This window comes from Drosophila sechellia, chromosome X (genome assembly GCF_004382195.2).
Source record: "Drosophila sechellia strain sech25 chromosome X, ASM438219v1, whole genome shotgun sequence".
In the NCBI taxonomy this organism is placed as follows: domain Eukaryota; kingdom Metazoa; phylum Arthropoda; class Insecta; order Diptera; family Drosophilidae; genus Drosophila; species Drosophila sechellia.
Window position 1 is genome coordinate 4,603,692 of NC_045954.1, and position 22,116 is coordinate 4,625,807.

Consider the following 22,116-nt stretch of genomic DNA (forward strand, 5'->3'; position numbering starts at 1 on the left):
ATACATTTTCCGTTTTTGGGCGATACTAGGAGAAATCTTCCTGCACATGTCAATATAAATAAGCGGCAAGGAAGTGCCAAAGAAAAGCTGCGGGCCGGGAAACTTCATCATTACATTGTGTAGAAGTGGCTAAAAAGAAGGAAAAGCCACCCACACAAGTACATGACACATGCTTTGACGTAATTGCTGTGTAGGAAATAAGCAATTTGAGAGATCATTAAAAAGTTGAAGCGACAAAATAAAAACTCTCCTCTCGAAAGAATAAAAACAAGAGAAACTTGACGAAAAGATGAAGAAATAAAAACGCCATCCACGCTAAAGGATATTAAATGCCAGGCGCACATACGAACTTTGTTCATGCCTCAAAAAAATGTCTCAAATTTGCTTCTTCTTTTCAGCCGAAATAGTTGACCCAGTCAATTGGATTTTTGGAAGAACCAAAACAAAAAAAAAAAGAAAAGAAATGTGATTCAATGCGAAATCAGTTTATATTTCTGATTTCTTTTTGATTAGTTAGCAGCTTAGAGAAAGCCAACTGACAGTGATTTCCTCCAATCGCATTCACGGAAATTGACTCAATTGCCATGGAATTTTCATGGCAAACGGGAACCAAAACAAGCATCAAGGCCACAGGCAACAAGAAAGACGAAAACCGAAAGCCTCAAGAAACCCACACAACATCAAAAAATAATAAAAAAAAAAATACTTCTACGGAATCGGTGAAGAAAACCTTTCGAAGAAAGGAGAAAGAAAAACTCGTCGTCGGCATGCAGTTGAATGCACGCATTTTGTGGCTCACAGTCTTTGTGGCGAAACTTCGCTCCTTGCAGCCCCCCTGGGCCACTGGGGGGTTAAGCCGTGAGGGAGTGGGCCGGAGGAGGGTTAAGGATGGCAGGATGGGCATTTGATTGCAAGTTTGTGTGCTTTACTTTTTGGCCAGGCCAAAAGACTTTGCGTCAACAGCAGAAACAGGCGGCAGCAGCCAAAAACACTCGACAAGCGACAGGCGGCAACAAAGCAAATTTTGTTAGTGGCTTTTGCTGGCCTCTGGCTGCTGGCTAATACACTGAGAGAAAGCCTAGCTCTATATGCATTTAAAGGGAAATCAATCATACATACAGAATCATATAATGAAATAATTAAAGAAAAATAAAGGACAACAATATAACTACCCCCCTTGTAAATTCAACAAATAATGTGATTTTCACATGTTTCGCATTCGAATTTCGCCCAGTGCCGCTCTCCTTGTGGCTTTCCTTTGGGCCCAGCTGCGTGAATGCCACTGCATTGTTCGGCACTTATTTCTGGCTTTTGTAAATAGTATTTGCATTTCATATTCTGGTCGTGTCCTGGCCGAGTCCTTCCGAGCTGTTTTCGCCGTGCTAGTTAGCGACTTTTCGCTGCACTTTAAATGTCATTTGTTTGCCGTTTCGGTGCGGCTGCCTTTAAGTAAATTAGTGACCCCCTTTTCGGCGCCCCTGCATCGCCCATTGTGTTTATCCAGGCGCATTTCTTTTTGTGCAGCGAGACGTACCCCTACCCCTACTCCTACCCCTTCTCCAGCATCAACCAACCTATCACCAAAAACATTCACCCACTTCACTTACCCCGAACCCGCTGGACGCTTCCTTCGTCTCGACATCGCTGACGATGGCCTTTGTTTCACCCGGTCGCACAGTAGTTGAAATTTGTCGTAACAAGATTTGCTTTTGATTTGGACCTGCGTCCAACGTCTCCATTTCCCGACTCTTCTGCATCGCCCACTTGCGGCACTGAAAGAAAAGAGTTAAAACATAGTAACTACCAATTTTGGGACAAAATAAATACATGCGTGAAAAGGTAACCGTTAACTTTACGCGTCGCTTCGCTTCCTTCTTGTTGGCTCTCTTTGTCTCTCCGTTTTGTTGCATCAGACGCGCGCCAACTGAACTTCATATTTCCACTTGAGCACTTATGTTTTTGGCACTTTAAAGATAAAAAGTATTAGTTTATTGGAAACATACTTAGTGAAACAGTTGAAATACACGCGGTTTACCGTTTTTACCATTAACTTTATTATTTACTAATCACTTTGCATCCGCCTCCACCAATCGCAAATCTCAGAATGGCGCCATTTTTCTCTCTCTCTCTCACTGTTACGTTCGCTCAGCCTAACATTCGATCTCTTCTGTTAAGTGAATAGCATGAGAGAGAGGCGCAAATGTTAAGTTAACAGCTGGTATTCTTAAGTACAGTGAACCTCGCCTGTAAGCGTACTGCTAAAGTAATTTATTTAATTTATAGCTCCAAACAAAATAGATAGCCTATTGAGCCAGTGCATATTTCTCCCTGTGCATACCCGCCCCCTTAATGCCTCCCACTTGGCATCGTGAGCGCGTGCAACATTTTTGCGTAAACAAGTTTCTTTGTGCAGCGAAATGGGAACGGCGACAGGAGCAGCGAGGCAGCGGGGGGCAGTGGCAAGGAATCCCAATTGCAGGCCTGCCGAGCCACTTGAGCCAATTAGGATTTATGGCCCAGCGGGCTGTCCTTTTGCTCCGACCAAGAGCAGCCGCCACATGCCCACTTTTGTGGTCACGATTATCACTGTTTGTGACAGTTGTTGGACAGCCGACGAAGGCCACAGGGAAGTAAAAATGACGAGGTGTTTGGCCAAATTGAAGCCGGGATCAGTGACTTTGTTAGCAGAACAAGGCAGCAATTAGTTATGGACAGAGCGAGACGATAGTATAGTATGAAACTGATCATGTACATATGTACATAACAATGGTACAGGCAGCAAAGTTAAGGCAATCCCTTTCAATTTGGCCATAACCTCGAGCGTTTTCTTCTCTTGCCAGCATCTATCAACGCGAATGGCGAAAGCCCCACGGATTCCAGTGCGGATATATATCATATTAGCCCATCTGCGCCACTGCAAATCCCATTGGAATCGAAATATGTATGCACATATATTCAGCTTTATACATATGCAAGCGAGTACACCATATATCTTTATCTGCCACATACGGCGCGGCGGAGCAGCGAAACATTTCAGCGTCAGTTTTTATCTACGATGATGCATAAAGCGCCACAAAACATTCCCTTACCAGCCGAAATCCCGAAATCCCAGCCCCAACTCACCCTTTTTCCAGTCGACTGCTTTATTATGCTAAAAACTGTGGAGCTAAAGTGTGTTATATGGCATAATCCACTAACGAAAATTGAGCACGAATTTATTATGTTTTCGCATATTTTTTTTCGTTTTTTTTTTTTCCTGCCTAAACAAAATGCCAGTGTGTGCGTGGGTGTGGGTGTGCGAGACACACACACACACACACTCATACATAATGAATTATGCAAGACATTCATGGCCCCACACACACTCGGAAATACTTTTAGCCCTATCAATAATTCAAACCAAACCCAACGAAACAAATAAAACCAAAAAACCAAAAGCGGCGAAAAAGCGATAGCGATAGCCTAAAAAGAGAGAGAAAAAAGGGAAGACTAAACAAACGAGAGCAGAAAGCTGCCGACTTGATGAATTATAGAAGTAAATCTGAATTGAAATATAACTGAACCGAACTGTATATGTGCATAACTTCTCTATAAATACTAGTATGTGCATATTTGGACATCACCTGCGCTCGGAAATGGAGATGACCGCGGTTTTTGCTCTCGTGACTGGAAGCGATATCTGAAACAATAAATAGATGCATTTATAATTCAAAATCATAAAGTTAAACGTACAAATTTTGAAAGTGCAAGAGGAAAGGCACATCTAACAGATATTCCAAGCTCAGAAAAAAGAATCTCAGAGATTGACAAATTCGATGCCAATCGATAGTCACGCGCTCATCCCGATTATTTGGCCAAATTTATAGCACAACTTGTATCTGTATATCGTTATATCTTTTGTGCGGCGTTATTACGAGCAAATGAAATGCACGCCATATGAAGTGTAATATATCAAAGGCATATCGAAGGCAGTCAGACAAACTGGATGGATGATGGGGCAGGAAAAGTTGGGGCGAGGCCAGGTAAATTGGCCTATATAAATAAATAGATTTATTGCCGCACTCGTTTCGTGATTGTCTGTGTGTGTGTTTGTGGTAATTTATGCCGGCCAAGGAACATTTGAATTAATTTGTTGGCTTTATCAATAGTTCTTATGCACGCTCCCCCCACCATTCAACTTCAACTTCTTTGCTAATAAGCTTTCAACTTAAAGCTGCAACAACTTATCACCGACTTTTGTTGCACGTTCGCCAGCCATATATGTATGGTATGTATGTGTGTGTAGGTATTCCGGAATGGAGCCAAGTCTTAAGTAGTTTGCCGGCTTTTCTTGCCAATCTCGAGTTGCTTTTAGCTAACAAAAACTAACCGAAGAACTGAGATCACGAGCCACAGACTAGAAAAGTGGCGTTTGTGCGGTGACTGACAAAGTACTTTTACTTAAAGTGCATTTCTACTTCCACCATTTCACCCCTTCTCTGCGTTTTTTCCTTCTTTTTTTGAAGAGAGCTCACAAAGTGGCGCGAAAGAAAGAGATTTTCGCGAAAGAATGGCCAAACAAAGGCCGAGAAAATCAAATATTTCCAACACGACTTTCAAGCGCCTCACCTTTCCAGGTGAATACCACGTTTAACTTTGTGCGGCTTTCATAGAGGCTATAAACACTTGTGCTAAGTTCTTTAGGTACGAAGAATGGATGAGAGATTTACAGGCATATTGCACACTTCACTCTAGTTACTAGAGCATATAATATAATTCCTTGAAAAGCAATATAAACAAATTGAAATGCCTATCCTACGCCCGATCGTAACTTTTCCTAATTGGATTAGAACCAAACTTCCCCTTCGATCAACGATTGCGATGCCATCGGATTACGTAAGTTAAGACCGCCCAGTCGTAATTCAATTACGTATCTGTTACGCCGCTCCGATCACCATTCCGCGGCCGTGAGTTACGAATTAAGCTACTTGAACAATAATTGACTTCAACAAACTGCATTTGTTGCGCATTTATCTTGAGGCATCCGCGCTGCGCTCTAACTATTTGCACAATGCTGCCTGCTTTTCGTATGGCTGACTGGATGGCTCATTGGTTGCTGGAGCCCTAAAACCCCACAAAACCACTCAGGCCAACCCTTAGCATCCCCAACCCCTTTCCCCCTTTCCAATGAAAGCCGCTGCCGAAGAGCCGCAGAAGATGTAAAATACAGCACGAGAAAAATAAAAGAAATAATAAGAGTTAACTTGAACGTGGAAGGGGTGCTGAGGGGAAGTCTGGAGTGCATGGGGCTTTTGTTTACACATCATGGGAAAGCGAGCCCCCCTTTGCGACGCCCCTGCCAGCCATCCTGTTGCATCTCTAGCAAGAAACTGCGGTTGCTGCCGCCGTAACACACGAGTGCTGCGAGTGCACTGAGAGAATCGGAAATGCATCGATTGAATTTGCTTATTAGCAAATTCCTTTGCCATTATATCTACTTCCACGTTTATTTTTTCTCAGTGTACCCCAGCTTGGAGTCCATCAAATTGCAATATCCGCGACAGCGACATCGACATTAAGCCCCTCTCATCGATATCGCCTGCCTGTCCTTTTTGTCTCTTCCTCTTCCACCGCGTGCCACGCCCCCTTTGAGGGCAAGATTAATGCATTTTAGCCGAGGCAGCAAGAGTCTTACTTTGGCGCGCCGGCTGGAAAAGCGAGCATCTTAATACTCTGGTTACACTTCAAAATGAGCAGCGCCCGCTTTAGCCCCTTTTCCGCAGATTGACTTTTCCGAATACGCTTTCCCCGCGATTTTCCCCCATTTTCCCCCCTTACCCACATTTTCCCCACCCTCCTTCCATAGATTTACCTGGCTTGCTTTGCATATCGATGGCACTAACTTGCTGCCTGCGGAGCACTTGCGAACAAAGTATCGCATCGAGATTGATGGGCGGGCTGCTCATTGATCAGGCTTAAATAGTTTTAAATTGCGGCCCTCGGCAACAAAACCCCCTCACCCCTTGCAAACCTATTTATCCCGATCAGTTTTTCGCTAATTGGCTTGGTGTACTGTAGCAATTTGTAAAGTTTTGCCAGGATTATGAGCTGGTTGTGGCCGATTCTTAATCAACTCAACTTGCAATAGTTACTATAGTTAACTGTACAGAGATTAGTGTAGATAAGAGATTAGTGGATTAGTGCCGCCTTGAGACTTATACCAATATTTAAACTCGCCTCGTTGCTTCTGGCTTAAAATGATTGAGATTTAGCTGCGGGCCATGTTTTAAATGAGTCGTGTGTTGCCTCGAATGACATACATATACCAATTTTCGTACTGAGCAATCCATTCGAAAACAATTTGGCCGACAGGCCACAAGCGCCACTCGAGAAAACTTTTAAAAATCACTTTTGCAGAGCAAAAAAAAAAAGTGACCAAACAATTTCCATTAGTGCAGGAGAGTAGGTTAAATAATTGATTAAAAAGCCTGTTGATGTGGCGCAAAAATGTCGGAGTGACAAAGTTGCAATTAAATTAACATTTACATCGAAGCCAGCACAAAAAAACAAAAAGAACACACACACATGCAGCAGATTGTTGTCACATATTTTGTGCGCACGCAAAACTAATTGAATTATATTTAATTAATGTCGCACAACAATGCATGAATGAAAAAAGGGGGGTAAAAAGTGGAAAACGGGTTGGAGAAGTGAGTGAAAGACTCTGGGATTGCAGCGAATTTCTTGCATTTGACAAAAACTAACTCGCTAGCACGTGGATAATTTTAATTTTCTTTACCTACACACACACACACACTGGCAGCGGGAGAAAGCATTTCCCTCGCATGACTCAAACTTTCGCTGAAATTGTTTTGCTAACGACAACTACGAAGTAGCGGCAACATCAAACTCAGCCAGACTGCACCAGTTGCAGCTATAAATCTTAGCATACCGCAGGGCGCCCAGCGCCAAGGAACTTTCCCGCTTTTCCGCCCACCGCCCCCCCCTTCCAGCTGCCCTTTCCCAACCGAGTGCCACAATGTGGCTTAAGCAATTTGTGCAGCAATAACAAACCTACACAGCGAGAAACATCAATACTTATTTGTTCATTTCGTTTTGAACGAAAGTTGTTAGCCGCACATATTTAACATTTTTTTTTTTTTTTACACACTTATACCCTCGCTTTTCTCTCGGTGTGCGCGCACAGTACGTGCTAAAAGTATGTGCACAGGACTCGCATATATAGAAAGCTTCGGCATTAGTTTTTAGTTTTCGCATCACATGACGCTCGGGGGTGTCATATTGAAAAAAAATTGCTTTCAAATTGGGCCAAGCCGAGCAGAAACGTAAAAGCAAAAAAAAAAATAAAAAAAAAAGAAAAATCGCAAAAAAAGTATGAGCCAAAAAAGGCGAAAAAAAAACAAAGCACGGGAATAAAACAAAAAGCAAGGAAACAAATAGCCGCCGGCAGCAGCAACAACTACAAATTTTTGTTTCGAAATTAATTGCAGTGGTTTGCAAAATATAACAAAAAAAAAAAAGCGAAAAACCGAGCAAAAGAGAGAGCCATAAAAAAGGAGGAAGAAAAGGCAGGAGTCAGAGGCAAGGTTCAGTTTTTGGTAGCCAAAGTTAAACAATTAACTAGGCAGGGACTAGTTTCTGGCCAAAACAAAGCAGAACCAAGCCAAACAACACAAAAACGGCAAATCGGGGCCCAAACGGAGCCAGTCCGAGTGAGATATATGCAGACATGTTGACATGATGATGGGCGTGGCACTGGGGGGCGGGGCACCCTGTGAATGATAGATGGACGAGTGTTAAATGGCTCTGGGGCAGGAAGATTTGCGTGGTGGATTCACTTGCTCCGGGGCAAGATGCCACCACCATGAATGGCATTACACAGATGCATTGCCCCGAAAAATGACAAGACACGACAGCCAGAGCACGAGCATCTGGGCATATATGGGATTAATAGAGATTTCCTTTTTTTTTTTTGTCTCTGCGCAACACTGCGTATACGCAATGTTATCTCTAGTTTATAGCTTTGCAGTCACTTCGATTGAGCAGGCACTCAGCAATTAGCGTGCAATTTGAAAGGCCCAATTGTTGACGAAAAGGATGTTTACTGTACCTGCACCATACCTGTATGCCATATTAAATGGCATGTTTATTGAAGTCGCTGCATGTTTAATGAATTGCAAACACATATGGCATATGGACTGTGCGCCGCCCTTCAAATAAATGTACACTTTCATGAATGCTACTCGAATATGTATATATATATATATGTATATGTACATCAGCAGGCAGTGTATTTGCAGCGGCATACGTTGTGCAAATACGTAATAGTTGGCGCCAAATGAAAACATCAAGGTGGCCAGCCAGCCCAATCGACAATCGCATATCGACGCCATCACCAGTGGCACACAATTACGTCAATCGCGAAAATTACGGCAAAGGCTCGCTGCGCCTCTGGTGTTCCGTATTCAATATTCAGTTTGATTACACATAAATGTGCTTGAATCAAATGAAATTAAAATTCATTTCATACCCGATTCTGTCAATATTGCCCTGCTGTCTGCCGTTCGCTTTGTTCATTGGGATCGCCGAAACAATTGAATCGAAAATTATTCAGATCTAACCGATTGCTCGGGCGGAGTGCACTCGAATTAAATGTGTTATTTGCACAATTCAGGTTGCAACTCATTTACGCGTTTTTACTTTTACACGCTTGCACAACGCTGCGTATACTTAATCTATATTGCACATGTTACCCGAGCGACTCTATTCATCAAAATAATATTTTCCTAACCGGATTTTATTAACGTCCATCAGCATCACTTAGACTTGGCAAAAATGGGCCACATATTAAAACGTTCCATCAAAAGTTGGCTTGACTAGTTGGCCACAGAAGAGGCCGTCGGCATTTGTCAATTGGCAGGCGACAGAGACGGACTCCGGCCACGCCCACTTCACACTATATAAATTAATCAATTACAGACACACACACACACACTTACACATATGTGTGTGTAGCAGAGCAATAACATTTGCGATCCTTGCGAAAGGACGAACAAGGAGGAGAGCCATCAAACGGTGCAGCTCAGCTGTCAATTGGAGTTGTCGTTGCCATGACAGACGATTGCACAAACACAGCGGACACAGATACGCACACATATATGGCGAGCACTCACACAGATACTCACACAGACAAGCGGCTGTCAAGTGTATCCGGATGGTTCGCCTTTGGCTGTTTGTTGTGTGCTCGTCTATAAATCATGTTAATTACGTTATAGCAAATAATTTTCCTGCATTTCGACCCGCACACGGAGGACATGTCTTGCATAGACAGATTGTCGCTGGAATGGCGAGCCACTGAACCACGGAACCACCCATCAAACCACCCATCGAACCACCCGCTGGGGCTGCTCCCATTCGCCCGTTTTTGCCATGTAAAATACATCACTTATTTGCTCGCGCTGCCATGCGGCTTTCAATATTTGTGGTCCATCGAATCATCCAGCCATTCGAACGGGCAAACAGCCCAACAGCCCAACACCCAAACACCCAGCGAACCACTCAACCATCCAATCAATCGAGGAGCGCGATGGAAACCCAATGATGACCGCTTCGAAACGCCGATAAAGATCTTCTTTGTTTTATTTCAATGGCTTCACGGGACTTCAGATCCTTTGACGAGGCTCATATATGTATGCTCTGATTTACGAAGACTGAATAAGGCAGCGGGAATTCTTAGGTTTTTAATTAAGACTTAAACTATATTAGCTTAGCAAATTATGGAAGTAAGCAACATTAATTTAATTTAATTTACTTTAGTTTAGATTGTCTATGGATAAGTGGTAAGTGGGTAGTCCGCAAGCTCATCTCGTTCAAGAAAACGATGAGCTGTGAAAATTCGGGACAAGTTTCTATTTTGGGGCAATGGATGAGATGTTGCAACTTTAAGCAGCTGAAGTGGCAGCACTTGATGAGGAAAAGGCAGTTTCCTAACATGATTCCGTTGCCCCTTTCTTTATTATTTTTTTTTTGTTTGCGGCTAACAGGCAAGAAGTGGGCTTGGCTTAGTTTTTCCGAAAACGGCCGCCAGTCCAGATATCCGGCACACAAATGCGAGACAATGGGCGATAGGCATCTTCAGTAACCTCATCATCGCCATGGGCTTCAGCATCGTGTCCATTGTCATCTGCCCATTGAGGGTCAGACTGTTTCGGATTCGGTTTCGGTTGCGCTTCCTGGGAAAGTGTCAGTCCAATAAAATGGCCAGCTACACGGCAAGAAATCAGTGAAAGTATTACTAGCTGTGTCATATTTTAAGCAACTGTATCCCCCATAAATTTACAACTTTTTTGCCATAAATTTCTCTCTGTGCTTGATATCGTAACGGTCCTGCATATGTGGCTAATCCTGAGCCGCATCCTCAAACATTTGTGTCCTGCCGGAAGAATAAGTATGGCAATTGTAAGGTCAACTTTCGTGCTAGATGGGCCTCATCTAATGCAGTGGAAAAATGATTTGACTGGGAGGCTTCCGTTTTTGCGGTGGCCTTTCGACTTTCGGTCCACTCATGCCCATTGTGTGTGTGTGTATGCCTGTGGAAATTTATGATTTTCCGAGTGACTTTGAAAATCAGGCAGCCGGCAGCAGCAGCATGAACATCTTTTGGCCTTTTCACTCGGACTTGGGCTTATTTTGCTATCCCGTCTCCTCTCGCTTGACATTTCACTTTTGGCGCTCGCCTTGCCGTTTGCCGTTTGCCTTTTCATATTTCGCATTTTATTTAGCAATCCTTTTTTGCCCAGCAACTGACTGACAAACATATTCGCTTTGGCTCGTCTTGTTTGCCGCCGACAAAGGCGGAATAGCGCCAGGAATACCCTTTTGCCAGCGATTTTGCAGTCCTTGCCAAGGATGCGCGCACAAAGGACCTGAAAGCCGAACACGTTCTTCGCCACTGTCCCTGCGTACGTGGTGGCGTATACGTTATTTTTTCGTATTGGGTTCGAAATTCGGCTCTTTTAAAGGGGCTGCGGGCTGCGTTAAGAGGATGGCAAGGCAAGACAACCCCAAATATCCGCACCCCTCATAAGCTCTTCAATTCTATTCAATCTAGCTGGTACTCACAAGTGCTTATGGCTGCGTAAGCATCGATAGTTATAGAAACTGGCACATAGTTTCGATAGTTTCGACATTAAAGCAAACCACTAATCGAAATGATGTTCAATTAATGCACAACACTTTACTTCACACTTTACAACACTTCAGCACTTCACACCCCCTGCATTTTGACTAACAATTTATTTTTTGGGGAAGTAGAAACTCGGGCTAAGCTCCTTTAATCGCAGGGCATTTATCATTCGACTATCTCCGCCTGAAATCGCTTTCTGTTGTGCTTTTAATTATTTTCTTATGCCTCACTTAAGCCACCGCAGCTGCTTTTCCGCAACCCGCAACCCTTTCAAGGCATATTGAGTGCTTTGTAATTTTTGCGGTTTTTAAGCCTTTTCCAGGGCCGCAAGTTTAAAAATAAAGAAAGCGTATCAATAAAGGGGATTTCTTTTGGGGCCAGCCTTTTTCGGGTTGAAAAGCACTACACCCACCGCCTGCCGCCCAGAATTTTCCCATTTTTCTGCTCCTCGGTGGCTGTTGTTGTTGTCGCGATTTAATCTTTGGCTGCTGTGGATAATTGCGAGCTTAAGCATGCGCATAAAAGTCATTACGTCGACTGCCGCAGAACGGGCAATTTAGATTTATTCTAATTAGTGGCCCAGCCCCAGCCACCAAGGCAACAAGAACACGTATTTCAAATGCTAATCAGTGATGCTCAAAATGGGGCAAAGGGGAGGAGGGGGCGGCGGCGGCGGGGAAATGAATGAGGGTAAACATTGAAAAATGTCCCATCTTAGGCGATGAAGTTGCTTGGAAAATTAACTTTCGTCCACGAAAAGAACAAGTGACAGCTGCTGTTGCTAGACAAGGTCCTTGAACAGGGTATTCAGTGTTTCCGAATGGCTGGATCAGCACTTTGGCCAACCGAAAGCAGGGGTACTCGTAATCCACTTGGCATTAGCTTAACCACGACATTATATGGACTTAAGCGGTAGCTGCTAGTCGATTATTGATTTGCTGTGTACTTTCACAAATAAATCTCCCACATTTCCAATAGGCAGGCAAATTGCCTGAAGCCCACGTGTGAATTAGGGCCAAAGCCCACAGCAAATTTATTTTAATTTAAAAGCGAATTCGCGGCAAAGAAAGAGATGGCAGGCGACAGTTGTTGGACAGAGACAGGCATAAAAGGCTCTTGATGTGCCAACTGCTGTTCTCGATTAGGATTTGTTGTCCTTGATGGCTGGGAATTGACGATACAGAATTCTAAAATTGAATCGAAGCCAATGAATAATGCAAACATACAAATCAGCTAATTGATGTATGTGTTTAGGCTCAAATCTACAATATACAACAAGTTAAATCTACAAGCTGCAGCAAGTTGGTCGGTATAGTAATAAAGTTTGTTATTGTGGCATAGTGAAACAGAAACCCAAAACAGAACCCAAAACTTTCACCCGGCATCTGCCCTCCCCCACAAAATGAAGCATTATAATAACCTTGCGCTATGGCTAATTTCCTCCCCCCCTTTCAGCCAATATCCATTACTATTTTATGGCATCCACCACTCAAGAACCCTATCAACCAATAATTGGCTTTCGAGTAACTTCGGCCCGCCATCGCTGGCGAAAAGTTGGCGAAAGCTTTCGACGAATGTAAGCATTGGGTAGTGTTAGCAAACATTTGGAGCCGCCCGACAACCACTTTGCAACACCAAAACCATCGAACCAACGATCCACCGAACCAACGAACCACCCAAAAAGCCCAAGAAGACTTGGGCCATATTAATTATCCACACAACGCAAACACTTTGTTGCAAAAATTTCCAACGCTGTCTCGGCCATTAAATATTTAACGCCTGCCAAAACACTAATGACAAACACTGAAGCTCGACACTAAATTTGAAATGCTCTAAAATTTTATTTAAGCATCCATTAAGGGGAGTGCGATCGCAAAATAAACGCCATATAAAATCAGGCGGGGCCGAATAAATTCCACGCTTTAAGATTGCGGCCCGTTTGTGAGTGTTTGTGTTTGGGTGTTTGGGTGTTTGAATGTTTGTTGGTCTGAGTGTTTCGCACGCAAGTGTGAGTGCTCCGCTGCCGGTGAGGGAGTCACTATTTTGACGGCGACGATGGGGTCACACTTTGTTTTTATTGCACGTGCTTGCTTTTAACGATTCTCCATTGTTTTCACCCCACAACCGGACAGCTTGCGGGTTAAAGGTGATGACTGACTGTACCAAGCTACAATATAAAAATATGTAAAAAATTAAGATAATGCTTAAGTTCGTATTTATAAAGAAGGATACAACACTGTGTACAGGAACTATCAGACTTATAGGGGAAACTCCGCGAATTCTTCAGTTTCGACGAAAAGGTTCTTTGCAAACATTGTTGCATACTTACGGGCAGCGAATGTTGAATGCAGCGAAGTGGAGCATGGTGAAGTGTCTGGGGTATCGGCACGTCGAACTGCTACCCATAGATCTCTTAAAAATTCCCTGCCAAAAGGGAGGAAGTGCGCGGGGGGCAAGGATGAAGCGGCAGACAGGAGCTCCGTTTCTGAGCTTTTTCCCATGCCAACACAAGCAGCCAACGACAGCCATACAATTTTAATCACATTAAGTTCGCGCTGTCGAGAGAAAGCAAGGCGAGACAACTTCCTTCTGGCTTCAGTTCGTCCCCCCCCCCTCCCCCCCCCCCCCTCAGACAGACCCCTCTTGCACACCGCCACTGTGTTTGCTTGTTTGTTTGTAATGAATATTTGCAAGTTGTGCCTTGAGTTTTCAGTGCAAACAAACTTAAAAACTGTAGCGCACTCAAGCAAAATAAATACTTGAGCAACAACAAGGACAGCGCAGCGAAGGCGGCAGCCACGCCCCCCGCCGTCCAACGCCCTCCACTCGTTTCTCGCTTTTTTTTCTCGTTTTGCAAAAAATTTATTTGGTTAAGTGACTTTGCAAGCTGCTCATATGTATATATATGTACATGCGTGTGTGTGTGTGTGTGTGCCGCTGTCTGTGTGTGTTTGTCTGCTCGTGTGTGTGTGTGTGGTAGAGAAATGCGTGTAAGAGAGGAAGTGAGGCTTCATGCATATTGAAACAGAGTGCTCGCATTGCGTATACGCAGCGTGGCCGCCAAAGCAAATTAAATAAAAATAACCAAAAAAAAAGAAAAAATAACCAAGGCAGGAAAAAAAAACATGGCAACAGCCAATCATTAGCTTAAGGATGGAGCACTACAGTATAAAACCCATGAAAAATGAACCAAAAATGGCAAAATTCCTGCGGATATTACAGGATTTTATAAATTCAACTGCATGAGTTTCAAATGAGTTTGGTATCTATACAAAAATGTTTAGTAATTCACAAGCATTCAGAATCTACGATATCAGCTGGTGACTCTGCTCTGGCAAACCATGGCAAAGTGAAGATTAATCCACGTTGCTTTGCTCTTGATGGCGATTTTGCTTGCACTGAATGCGATGCTAATGACACATTCGCAGACCTTGGCACCCAAATCCGAATCCGTATCTGAATGCCGCCGCCCCCGCCAATGGCTACCGCCATTCTGCTGCTCACAAATGCAAATCCGAAATCAAAAGCTCACTTCGGTTTTTGTGACGGGGGTTGCATGCAGGGGAATTGACATGCCGCAACTTGGCGGCAAAAGTACACAATAAATTTGCATGCCACATGCACATTCGTATAGGAGTATGTATGCACACACTCACACACACTAGCACACAGGCAAGCACACTCTTTTATGAATAGAAATTGTTAGCACACAATAAGCGGCAGACGGAGCGTGAAACGAGTGAACGAAAGACAGAGGCGGCGAAAAGGGGACATATGCATAATGCCTAATAATCCGCATATTGTAATATCTGCATTATACGACCAGCGCAAAGCGAATGTCATTATGTGGCCAAAACGACACACCCGACCGCCCCCCTTTCGCCCGGCCACGCCCCCACGAATATTGTGTAAAAATTGCGACTTAATCACGACGCTGCAACACGAGCAATCTGCGATATGCAATCTGCATCTGCAACTGAGGCAAATGCCGCAAGCCAACTGCCAAAGTGCCTCAAAATCCAGTTGCTAGCTGCACAGTGGGGCCATTGTAAATAGGGAGCATCATTTTAATTTTTATATTTAAATTGCAATGTTAATCATTTATTTTTGCCATACTTCAGCATCATCAGATACTTTAGCAATGCTATGATTTTCCAGAAAGTTTTTCTCACTTTGTGAACTACAGTGCGTTACATGCATATCAATGCGCAGCTCAGGCGACGCCTGTTTGGCTGCCACTGTCTGCAAAGTGTCGCTGCCCGTGTGCCCCTCTGCCTTTAACCCTTAACGGCACACCCCTCGCCTTAACCCACCACACACACACACACAGCACAGAGTTAACCCACGATTGCGCCTTTGGCAAGGCTCCACGTGGTCGCCAGCGGTGCATTATTTGCGCTCATGTGTGGCCTGTTCCGCTGAAGCCATCGTCTCTTAACCCATAGTCTGGAGTCTGGAGTCTGTAGCCCGTAACCCTTAACCCTTAACCCATACCCTAGCCGGGCTGGCTTTTATGCCCGCAGATTTGGGTTAAAAGTAGCCTCCCTTGTGTATTTAATAGTATTCCACACTCGCCTTCATCTTCTGCTAGCTGCAATTGTAAGTGGGTTGAGGTGGAGAGGGGGTGAGGTATTAGGGGCATAAAAAATAAATAAAAATAAAATAAAACGATGTCGTTTAGTATATTTTTCAGTTTTATGCAACTCTTTTTTCTACCCAGCATTTGCTTGGCATGCATTCAGTGGCCAAAGGATGCTGAAGTCAAAGAATTTCCTCAGCATCAGATACTTTCGTATGCAAATTTCTCAGTTTTCGACTTCGGGCCGAGTTTTGAATTTCTATTTGAGTTATGTAAGCACAATGTGCACACACACATACACAGCCTTTCAAATACCACACACATTCGCATTCCATTCCCTTTTGGCATTCGCTCCATTCGAGTTAATGGAATTGCAAACCTTCTCAGTTATTTATTTATTTAATCTCTTAAGACTTTAATGGCCCCAGCAAATGCAATTAGATTGCAAAACAAATGGTAGTGGCAAAAAAAAAATCTGCTCTGCGAAATTCAAAATGGCGAAAGCAACAAAAGTTTGGGTTATTAATTAGGCGGCATTAAACGGCATTTTGGGGGGCCAAGAAAAGTTAGAGAGCCATTTGCAAAGCGTTAGCAACAGCAAGGAATTTTAAATTATTACATATTCCGGCATCAACTGTCATTAGTTGAATGAACAAAGTAAAATGTCTCGTAAATGTCAAAGAGAAAGCAACAAAACAATGCTATTGATGGCTATATCCTACGATTTCTGGCCCATTCTGAGCAATTAGAACAATATAAAAACACAGGCAGCAGCAAATGCATGTCATTCGAATTAATTGATCAGCAACAGGCGTACTGCTTTTTTTATTACAAATGGTTGTGCCCCAAAATGTTGCTTTTAATTCGATATTTTCATGGCAACCGATTAGAGAAGGCACTGAAAACGAGCTCAGGTCAAAAGGAAACTGAACACTATGGTGTTTCCAATTTTTTTTTGCGACTTGGAGTGAAAGGCTGAAGGTGGCAAGGAAATAGGTTGCAGGCAAAAGCAATTTGCAGTTAATTAGCAGACTAAGAGCCACAAAAGCCATCTAAAACGGGCTGAAAGTGGCAGATCGGCCGCAACAAAGATGAAATTCTCTCCATGGCCAAAATGGAAACTGGCAATTGTATCGGGCAATGAGGAAACCTTTGCTCGATTGGTTCACAAAAGACAAGTGTGGGGGGTTCAACGCAGGGCATTAATTTCAAGCGATTTCCTTGCACATTCCATTACAAATTTGGGCTAGGAAATTTGCACGAGCTCACATGTACAATATGTGCCCCACTTTGGGGCACAACACAATGTCAATTTGTCGAACGGAGGGGGGGTGGGGGCTGGATCGAAATGCATTTTACAGGGGCCGTAATGAGCCCAATGGCCGAATGCATCCACCAAATTGACCCCCAAGCATATGAAGCGGAAAAAACAGACTCGCATCCATCGTACAGTAAATTATAATTGATGTTGCACTGGGCGAAAAAGGGGGACAACGCATGGCAAAGTGACAGTGTTGGTAAAGGTACTTTATCAAATCTAGATAAATTTCATAAATTGTTTCTTAAAACTGTGAGCTATTTCTTCCAGTGTAAAAGTGTTAGGCCAGCAGCACATGCTGTTGGTGAATTTACAAGCAAACTGATTCGATTGATTCGGTTGCAATTTTTCCCTACCCCCTTGCCCTTCCCTTGCCACCCGTTTCTCTCAGTGTGCGAACGGTGTCAGCTGCTTTTGGCCAGCTGGCCAGCTCGCCAGTCGTTATTTAACATTAATTTATGCATTACTAGGGCGCTTAAATTAATCAGCGAATGGTAGGCGGGACGACAAAAGGGAATAGGCCATCCACAGGCGGAAAATAAAATTTTAAATCGCCACCGAAAAGCGCGAGAATGAAGTGCAATTAAAACGGGGAGAAAAAAGAGGCAAATTTACGCAAAGCTTAAAAAGTATTAACGCGAATAAGACAAGGACAAAGCAAGTGCTAAGATGTGGTCATAAAAGGGATAATGTTTTTATCTGGCCAACAAGGAATGGTATTCTGATTTAATGCCTGCTAAAAGGGTCTTTTGTACAAACCGCATTATCATTTAAATATATATGTTGTATATATACACTCATTTATCAACCATTTATTATTGCAGAAGACATACCATTCAACTTCGAACCGCAGAAAGTAACGATTTCAGTCGACTCACTTTGGGTAAGTAAGACTTCTTTTTTCAGAACCCACCTGACCCACTTGCGCGGATTTTGCCAGATAGTTTGCAGCCCCTTGGCTCCCAGCTCCACTCACTTATTTCGCAGAGAGTTCATAACGCCAATTTCGGTTTGCCGTTCACCCTCTTTCAGCTGTCAGTTACTCAGTCAGTCAGTCAGTCAGTCAGTCAGTTGGTTGGCCAGTAAACTGAGCCGAGCTCAGGCGAATGATAAATGGCTGACATTGTGGATTGTGGTCAACATTAAGCGTCGTTGAAGCGCCGCAGATTGCAATCGTTGAGATTCCTCCTTCTTTACAGAGCCACGCCCACTAATCCCAAGGCCGCCCACTAGCCGACACCCGACTGAAAAGCAGGTTACTTTTGCAGTTTAAAATATACCCTGCTTTTGAGCTGTATAAGTAGATTGATGGGTAAAAACCTTATAAATCTAAGCCACCAAGTCAAAATATACCATAAATAGCATCTTGTTTCAAAATTAGTGAAATTTCTTTTATTTTTAATATATTTTGTGTATTTATGCATGTACTAAGTGTCCATGAGATGAGTTGGCCAAGTCAAATACCTTTCGTTTGCGCGCCAACTTCGCTCGTCAAAGTTTTTCATGCTATTTTTTTTTCTTTCCTTCTGCAGAAGCCCAACATCTGACCCCTGACCCCTGACCCATACCGTCGACGGTTCGCTCTGACAGCCAGCAGCTTGTAATTTGTAATGTCGAGAGTGCCAGGTAGTGGTTGTTGTTGCTGCTGAATGGTTCATGATTTTCAAATGAAATGCATTTCTAAACTTTTGCGGTGATTTAATGATGTGCCCGGGGTAAGTGGCTCCTGGCACTTGAGAATATGATTCATTTGAGCCATCCGAGTGGCGTATCCATCTAAATGGAGCCCCGAGTCCTTAATTAAGCCGCGCTCGAATTGATTTGAAAACCGGCAACTGATATTGTCAGCGGCGCACATTGAATTTGCGGTTCTAATTAGCTTCAATTAAGTGATTAAAAGCCATCAAACTCGATGGGAATGGGCCAGATCGAAGTTGCCATATAATTCAGGCGTGGCCCCATTTTATTTGGCCGCATTATAAATGCCAATTAATTATGACAACAACAGTAACAAAATAAAGGCAGGGGAAATTGTGACAGATAAATCTGTAAATTGTCATGTGCCACAAGCGGTGCGCATTTGTGCGTTTGCGTGTTTATATCTTTCGGGGGGATAAATAAATTTATGGATGTGCCGTGCAACCAGCAACAATATTGCGATGACTTTTTAATTAAAAACAATAAAATTGTTTGTCGTATTATATTGATTGGTTAGTGAAATGAATCATCGGCTGCAGAGTTTCACTTTTTTTGCGCTTTTTACGGTGTTTATCAATTCCGGACAAATGGTTTCGGCCAAAGCCAACGTAAGTCCGATTATCGGTTCAGTTCAGTGCGTGTATATATTTCGCTATAATGGCCATGGCCATTTTTCGAACGGATTTCCAGCTTATCCCCCAATTGATGAACTGCCAGCAGTTTGGCAAATATTTTGGCCAGCTTAAAGGACTTCTGGAGAAATTTAAAACTATCAGTTTCCGTGTTGAACAAAGCCCTTAATTATGCAAGTAAAACGATTCTATTAAGGTAAGCCTACAGACATAATTTAATATTCTGCAGCAAAGGCATTTGTAAATAATAATAAAAAAATATATCTGTAGGAACTGTACTGGCTTTTGCCAAAAATCAAATTTCTAACCCAAAATAATCAGTTTATTGTATACGAATTTTCTAATTCTTGTCCAAAAGTAGAATGCCATACATCGTTGAATTCGTCACAAAATTTCCAACAAAGTGGCATTCCAGCCTTTAAATGTAAAATTTTGACCATTTTTCGCAAAATTTAATGATGTTACCCCTTACCGAAAATGAAAAAAATTGAGAATTCTTTTTTTTTTGGAAAACAAAAAAATAATGATTAGGCTAGTTGGCGTTGGTAATTACCAGCACAAAAGGGTCATTCTTTTAATTCTGTGATCATTTTTGGGCAAGTTATGACAAAAATGGCAAATAAAATATTCATATTTTTGGCGAAAATTTGCAGCCCAATTAATCCAATTAATTAAGTTAAGCCCAATTAATCAGTTTTTTGCCTACAACTTTTATAATTCTTGTCCAATTTTAGAATGCCATATATCGTTGAACTCGTTAAGAAAGTTCCAACAATGTGGCATTCCAGCTTAGAAATGTAAAATTTTAACCATTTTTCGGAAAATTTAATGAAAAAAATTCCGAAAATGTGAAAAATGGCGAAATTTTTTTTTAGTGCAAATTTGAACAAAAATGATGAGGATAGTTAGCCTCGGTAATTAGCTATACAAAACAGTCTTTCTTTGAGTTCTACGATTCTTTTTGGTCACGTTATGGCACAAAGCTCATTTAATATTTTCATATTTATATAAAAAATTTAGTCCAACTTTTTTACTTTTGTCTAAAACCGAACAGAAGGTATTTTAAATATAGGTACGATGCGAAAAGCCGATTGCTTTACCATTCTGGATTCCTCTATAGTCTGAATAAAAACATTTTTAGTTTCATTTGGTTTTTTAAACCGAAACTTAAAAGTGATAAGCTTAGTTTGGAGATTCGGTATCAGCAGGCGAAGCCCTTTCCAGCTGTTGCTGACACACCGCATTTCCCACTTTTGAGGGATCTATTCAAATATTACTCATACGCCATGTTGTACGGAGTGAACAAAAAGCAATGGCCAGTTATTAGCTGGCAGTCCAGTTCAGTACGCTTCACTTCGGTTCGATTTTGGTTTTAGTATTGGTATTGGTATTGGCATTGGTATTGGTTTCGGCTTCGGTTTTGGTTTCGTTTCAGTACCAAACTGGCCAACAAACAAATGACCGTTTTATGGCCGGCAATCAAACACAAGACCACAAATACTTAAACTTATGGATGTCTGTATATGCCAGAACCCAGATATCGCCGCCATATGTATACACATATACGAGTATTGGATGCCTGCCATCATCATCATCGTGGCTTGGCAGAAGTTCCAATTTTTCACAGCACAACTCGACCACAAAACATATAAAAAACACATTCTTATTACAAATCGTGGCGAGTGGTGTGCCAAAAGCAAAATAAAAAAAAAAAAACACAAAAAAAAAACAAAAAATAGGGAAGGAAAAAAGTATGTTTTCATTCCCATAAGTGAAAAGAGGTCGAAAGGCGGCCGAAAACCCACTGACGCACTTATTTTGCGCTTTGAATCCAATCACGTACCAATTTTCCAAATTTAACCTTTTTGAGCTTGAGTTGAAGGCTCTGGCTGCCAATAAAAACCATTTGCCAGAGTGATATTTATATGGCGGCGTCGATAAAAAGGAGAAAAACGAAAAATAGGAACGTGTTTAAGAAGAGTGCAAGCGAAATGGAAGCGGATAAAGGATAAAAAAAGAGTGTGGGCTAAAGACCGCAGGCCAAACGCCCTTTGAACCGTTTCAATTGACCAAAGGTCAGGTCAGTTCGCCTACCCAGCGATTTTCCATAATGCCTTATTTCAATCCTTCACCATTTTCAAAAAAAAAATTGAATATAACTCGTAGGCATATTGAAAATCTAGAAATTATAGATATTAACCCTCATTATTTTCACACTCATATTAAATATTTAATTAGTTAGTTACTTAGCCTGGCTTTAGTTTCCATAGTTCCAACTGCACGTGGTTATTTTTTAGTTAGTTATTAAGTATATATTCCCTAGTACGCCATACAAAACGCAGCTTTTTTTCTCCGTGTACTACTTATGCTCTTTTCGATTCTCGATATCTGTTTGCTTGGCTCCCATTTTGCCTGTAAGCGACACCATAAAATATTGAACGTGTTGAGCACACACACACACACTCACACAAGTGCACGGCCACTCACACTGCTGCACTTGTACGCTCTTGCACACAGACGTGGGGTGGAAAAGTGGAAGAGTCGATGGGAGGGAAAACGCACTGACCTCGCCAACATTACCAACCCATCGATGCCTTCGATTCTTGGGCTGCGAATGTTCCGCTGAAGGGCCGTCCTGTTGTTTTATTTTTACGCGGTGGCACTTTTGGCTTTTGTTGCCAACATCCAGTCTGACCCTGCCACG

The 22,116-nt window shown here is 42.5% G+C and overlaps 1 protein-coding gene across 1 annotated transcript in view; it reads left to right on the forward strand.

The window, feature by feature from the left end:
- LOC6612458 overlaps positions 1-22,116 on the forward strand; it is a 62,295-nt gene that overhangs the window by 9,672 nt on the left and 30,507 nt on the right. Inside the window, exon 2 of the mRNA XM_032725089.1 lies at positions 17,907-17,965. The gene's annotated coding sequence lies outside the window, so the exon portion shown is untranslated. The remainder of the gene's footprint in view (positions 1-17,906; positions 17,966-22,116) is intronic.